The following is a 6,608-nucleotide window of genomic DNA, read 5'->3' as shown; positions in this document are numbered from 1 at the left end:
GCTGCTGAAGTTATGCACACCCAGAAGGCCGTGCGGCTGATGGGACATACAACACAAATGCTCGCGAATTTATCTGCAGGGAAAAAATTGTAAAGGATACTATTTTGAGTGCTAATATATACGTGTTACTTATATTCTCCACAACAATGCTAATGCGTATTGTGTTAGCTGATGATACTAACCTTACAGGAACTGTAGAGAAACTCTATCATGAATCCAGATGTATCTCAGTGTTCACGCCTCTTAACAGGCCTCAGGTATTGAGGCCTTTATAAGGGCTAGGAGAGGTCTGACAAAAGGGCTGATTTCCATTTGTCTCAGATTCATTTCCACTGCACACACGCTCACATGACGATTTATTCGATGTTATCTCAAGCATTCAGATTCAGCATTGACTGTTGTTCGTCTGGGCGTTGCAGGGTTGCTGAGGAGCCTTGGGTGGAAAAATTTGCCATGGAACTGGAGCTGCTCGGAGGGGCATCCTTCTGTTGAACGGAAGCATGACGGCAACGCAGCACCATCAGCACCATCAGCACCATCAGCACCATCAGCCCAACAATCCCGAGGAGGATGCACGCTGCTACTGCAGCTGTCGCTGCATCAGCTTGACCATTTGCAGATACATCTGGGCCTGGTTAACAACACACACACACATTGATTAAGAACACCCGGAGAAGTACCGATGAAGAACATGTTCGTCATCCCTTTTTGTTATTAAGCCACTGCCGTGTGCACGTAGAATCATCATACCGCTGCAGACGGCGTCGCTGGCGTTCGTGCACGGAGACTGCTCTCGATCACAGCTTCACAAAGACAGACACACGCACACGTCCGACAGTTTCAGAAGACGTGTTTAAGATCATTTAACCGTCACCACGACGTGGCGGTGACATCTCGAGGGCGACTTTGGATTCTTTGCCGCAATCTGTGACCACGAAAAGGGGCAGAGGTGGTGCAGACCCCCAACCAACGTCTTTTTACGGGTGACTCCGTTAGTTCACCTTTCACATTTTTACCACGGCGTGCGGTTAGCACGGGGGAACGGGAGATGTCACAAAATGTTCTGCACTGGACCCACCGTGTGCAATTTTGGCAGCGGGACCCGGGACGGTCACTAAACGTGCCTGGAGGACAGTCAGTGCACGTGGTGACGAAATCCGTATATGAACCTGGAGGGTGGGTAGAGAAGTGAGACGGTGTTAACTCAGACCATCGTCTCTACATTTTGTATTTTTTTAGTTTACCAGGTAAGGCTCACTGAGCTACTATATCGCTGTTTTTCAGAAGTGACCTGGCTATCATGAACGAAAGCTCAACGTTAACTACCTTGCCCGGTACACAGGAGGTCGTGAGTTCGATCCCGACCCTGATACCCGCTGTATGTTTGGAGTTTCCATGTTCTCCCCATGGTTGAGTGGATTTTTCTCCAGGTCCTCCATTTTTTTCTTCCACATTTAGAATTAATGTGCTTTTAGAGTATTTGGCTGTTATAAATTTCCACATAAGCCACTTTTATGGGATATCATTTGTGGCCAGGTCTACGAGGTCTACCAGTATAACTCGGAGCAGATGTGGAATTGTAGAAAATATGGAAAGACTTTTAAGTGTCTGGGATTGAAGATCACAGTCAGCATAGCGTGCTTATTCGTAAGTTGAATATCCAGGAAAATGCATAAACGTTTGAAGACCTCAAGAAAAATTATGGCGACGAGGCCCCTTTGTCTGCATAACTACACACCACTGCTCACCCAAGAGGCCTTGATCAGCAAGATATTAAAGCATCTCTGGTAAGTTTTGTCTAATTGTATTTATACTCTTTGGTTCTTTCAGTAAACTCACGTAGGTATAAAATAAAATGTATCATTAGTATTTTTCATTAGTTAAAATATGTTAACTTATAATAATATGGATTTTTGTACATTTCATGATATTTAATCATGCATTTTCCCCCAGACATGTCGGCCAGGAATGCGACCCCTGATTGTAACATGGGAAATTATAGTTTGCTTTCTGAAATAATTTCGAGTTAAGTAGCATTTCCCAGGAACGCATCCCTTACGTATAGCGGGGGGATTCCAGTATTGTGCGACATGAGCATGCTGTTATGGTGAACCGATGAGGACGGTGATGAAGATTGATTTCTCACATTCGTTCAGAGTCTCCATGCCCGTTGGGCATTTTGGGCAACACCAGAACAAGGTTCCATCCTTTGCAAATTTCGTGATGTTCTTGTCCTTCTCACAGCCACACCTGCGGCGAGTTAAAGACACACATACAACCCAGGGTGCCTGAGTACCGAACGGCTTCGATACTTCTATAAACTGCGTAGGCTGATTAGATGGCATGTACATCTTCTATTAGCGAGCACCTATCAAGGGCGGCACGGCATATTATAGCTACACACACGCAACAAAAACGCGCGCTCACACACATGCATGCACATATATGTTCTCACAAAATTATAATTTATGATCTTACACGTACCTTGTGTTCCGAGTAGGTGTGCAGTTCTCTATCGTCACCTGGTGAAACCCTACAAACGACACAGACATCTTTTAAAGGTTTTTTTCTTCAAACATAGCGTGTAAGTTTAAGATGAATAATTAATTTATTGGGCTAGTTTGACCTGGTAAAATGTCAATTAGAGGTATGCTTGTGCCACCAACAGGACACAGCCAAACAGGCCAAATTGTCATCTGGGGCACGAATACCAAAGGAATTACGCAAATTCAAAAAATTGTGAGTCAACCATCACTCTGACACGGCTGCACATGTGGCACAGAGTGTTAAGTAGGGGTCTGAAATAAGCCCCCGCCCCCCCACCTCATAAGAAAAGTCACATCAGGGTGCAATAAATGTCATGCCTCGGTACGATGGCTGGTTAATAGTCTAAAGGATTTGACTCGGATAGGAAATTCAATGCTGTGGCTCCGCCCCTACCCCCTGCACGCTCGCACAATCCGTAGCCCCGCCTCTGTGCTCGTGTGACGCCATCAGTGTCAGAGAGGGAGCGATGGCGGCCGCAAAAGTGTGCTGTAGCACGTGGGCTAAGGGCCGAGAGTGGAGTACTCCTCTGTACACGTGCCGTGTATTTGAGTCAATGCAAGGGTATATACATCAAGTCTAGTAACTATAGCTATGGTGTAAAGATCAGTGGGACAAGATTACAATCTGTTATCGAGGGAGTTGCTAAGAAAATTAACAGATGTATGAACACGCTGACAAGATGGCTTCCGTAATGCTACAAAGTCTTTAAACACATTGCTGATTTAATGCACACTTCAGGATTGAGAGGAACGTAGCTACAGACCTTAGAGTCTTCGCAAGACTCGTTTGTGATTATAGCTCTGGTCTACCGTACAGAATAGAATAAAAATGCTGTAATTAACGTGATTCTTGATATAAATAATATAAATAATGCACCTTTAATACTGCTAATTTGTTAAAGTAAATACATCGTCTTTATGAGGCACACTACAACTGTATTAAATGCTTTTGAGACGCTGTGACCAGACCCATTAACGAGTTCTGAAAAGTTTATTTGGAAGAATATAATGTACGTGGTGCTTATATTCTTAATTATCGAATCATTAGTACAGTACATGTCGCTTTAATATGGTTGTTGAACGATGTATGGTACTGTATCTGATTGCAATCGATGGCTAATGTTAAAGAGTCTATCTAGTTCACGGAGATGGCCATTATGCTGAGTTATTATGAGAGTTAGCAGTAGTCCCAAACAAAACTTTGATTAGCGCATCACGTAGGGCTCATCTAGAGGAATAGATTGCTGTATCGTTCGCCTTCAACATACATAAAATGGCGTCGCAACTCAGTTTATGTGAGAGCCGGGGGCTTATGGGACCCCGGGGTCCCGCCATGAGGTTCATATAATGCATTTATTTATTTTAAATGTTGATTGTCCAAACTCCACCCATGACTGTGACCACCAGGGGCGATAGTGAAGCCAGTTTCAGAGAGCAAGCAGTGGCAGCGAGACGCGAGTGGGCTGAGTGCTGGGCGTGGCTGTCTGCTATAGGGCAGGTTTCGAGTTGGAGCAGGAGAATAAAAGAAGGGAATCTACCCCTGGGGAAGTCTTCACGTCCATCGTTATGTGTATGGCAACCTCCGAGTTCACTTAAAAACTAATTTTCCTGGGTCTTTCGGTAAAGTCACGTGGATAGGTTCAAAGATAGGTTTAAAGAAAATATTATTTTCTTTCAACCTATCTACGTGACTTTACCGAAAGACCCAAGAATATGAATTCCTGCAGTCACAAAAGCTTTAAGTCAACATTGTACAAACTCGTTCTAAAGTAATGCTCAGCCACTGGACCGGACATGTATGCTCTATAGTTCGGAAGTGCTACACGTGGCAGGAGAGTTCAACGTGTTTGTATTGTTTGTGACTGTTGTGCGCGTTTGTAGTTGTTTGAACAATTGTGTGCGTTTGTATTGTTTGTGGTTGCTGGTGTTGTTTTTGTAGTTGTGATAGAATGGTTGCATCTGCGTGTGTAGTTTTTGGCACAATTTTTGTGTTGTACGATTCTGATTGAGTGCTTTATGGTTGTGGTTGGGCATTGGATATGGTGTGGATTGAGTGGTTGTTAACACCATTCCAAATTACATTAAAAAAAGCGTATGACGTTCACAACATTGCCTTCTAGTTTAGCATCAACTCTGGTAACCCAACAAAGTTAACATTACTTATAACCATTTGATAGACTATTGTAAACGTAATAACATGGCATGTGTTACACTCGGATGAACCATTGTAAAATCACCTGGAATGCACCGCGTGCAGTACTCGCATCTAGGGTAGATGTTGTACTTCGAGTTGAAGGTGCCCTCAGGGCACGGCTGGCAGCCAGTCGGTGAGTCCGCGGTGCACCAGGCGGATTTAAAGTGTCCTGTCACCCAATCACGAACACAGACACTCATGTAAAATGACGTCTGTTAGCTCCTGTTTATTTTTACAACTTGGTACACTGTGGCTGGCCACTCTCTAAGGGTAGCAACGATTGGCTACGGTGTGAAAACTGTTCAACAGGAATACAAGATTACTCTTTGGTTTTTGCGGTAAAGTCACGTAGGTACAAAAAATAATAGCTCACGACGTTTCAATCGCAACACAAGCAATCGTCATCAGGTGGGACAACTACAGCAAAAAAAAAACTTCTGAAGTAGGCATACAAGATTGTTCACACGAATTTCAAAGTAGGGTACCCATGTTAATCTGAGCCTACAGAGAACTAGCATTAGTCAACAAAAACGTCAATGTCCACAGCTCCTAAATGCAATAGCATCGTAAGACAATACAATAAAAAAGTGAACATTAGAGTTTGTTGTCGAGGTTAATGCGTTGAGGTTGGAGGTATTCAACATGCGGAAAGATATATTGGGGAAGGGGGGCATGTCCAGAATATTTGAGGTATCAAGGGCCGATGGTAGAGTGTTAAATGGGCTGCCATTCATTAGCATTACGCCGTGGCCAGGAAGGTTTCACTAAGAATGCTTACTGACAATGCAAGAAGGGGAGAACATTTTGCGTGAGATGGATAGTAATGGAATTTGGAAATTGGCCACTCAAGCATTGGTGTGTACCACAGTTAATGGTGCTGTAGTATTAATGATCCCCCCACCTCCATTTATCACGGTTGGCTATGTACAGAGCAAAAGAAGTTCAACATTCATGATCGATTTTGTTTCCGCAATCATTTTGATTTCTTACCAGGAGTACACTGATCACAGCAGAGGCCATTCACTTCATATTGCGTGGAGTGATTGCAAAATCCTTGTGCCGTATGTATGACTCCAATCAGCCACAACACCTGGTTTGAGAGCACACAACGCGTACACGCAGACATAAACATAAATGGTGGTGACGTCACCATCGTGCATGTACCAGGCCAGGTGCACTTTGGGGTCACGGGAATTGTCAAAGTCTCGCTGACAGGAGGTCACGGGCCAGACCTAGGTGCCATGGGTTGACTTAGATGATTGGAAGATGCACCAGCTGTGCCCCCTATTGTGCCAAATAGATGCATTTTAGCTGCCTGGCGCTCTGCGCTATGTGCGCATCACTTCTCTGCCTTCCGTTGTTGTTGGAGGGTGACTGCCTCCAACTGCCCAGCAGCGCCCTTCACGAACTTCCTGTTCCACAGAAGCTTATTTTGACACCGCTGGTACCAGTCTTAGGCAAGTTAACTCAGCTCCACATCCTCCAGTGGCGGATCAGTCCATCTCTTCTCTAGCCCGTGTCGTGCCCGTTTAACCCCCTCTATTTGGCTAAACAAAAGCTGCTTGGGCATGCGGTAGCTGGGCATGCAGGCTACATGACCCAGCCAATCCAGCGTGGTTGAACCCAGGATGGAACGTTGGTAGACTTGCCTGAATGTTTCTAACGGCACAGATGTTCAATTAGAGCGGTCCACGTTTCGCAAGCATAGAGAAGGGAGGGCATTATGTGGCCTAGAAGATACGAAGCTTCATCTGGTGCAACAGATCAGGTAGTTTCCATGCGGCATTACGCAGCCAATGAAAGATAATGCTACCCGACTGATGCGTAGTGAGCCCTCTTTTGTCAAACTGTAGCTGGTCATATGCACA

The 6,608-nt window shown here is 44.7% G+C and overlaps 1 long non-coding RNA gene across 1 annotated transcript; it reads right to left on the bottom strand.

Moving 5' to 3' along the window:
* Positions 1-553: 553 nt before the first annotated feature.
* On the bottom strand, positions 554-2,184 carry LOC144949887 (uncharacterized). The gene is made up of 4 exons (XR_013640319.1): positions 2,147-2,184; positions 1,079-1,169; positions 751-803; positions 554-631 (listed from the first exon to the last, which is right to left on the bottom strand). It is a non-coding gene; the product is annotated as an uncharacterized LOC144949887 (long non-coding RNA).
* Between the last annotated feature and the right edge of the window lie 4,424 nt (positions 2,185-6,608).

This window comes from Lampetra fluviatilis, chromosome 55 (assembly GCF_964198595.1).
Source record: "Lampetra fluviatilis chromosome 55, kcLamFluv1.1, whole genome shotgun sequence".
NCBI lineage: Eukaryota > Metazoa > Chordata > Hyperoartia > Petromyzontiformes > Petromyzontidae > Lampetra > Lampetra fluviatilis.
The sequence above is the reverse complement of the archived record's forward strand: the minus strand, read 5'-3'. Positions and strand labels throughout refer to the sequence as shown.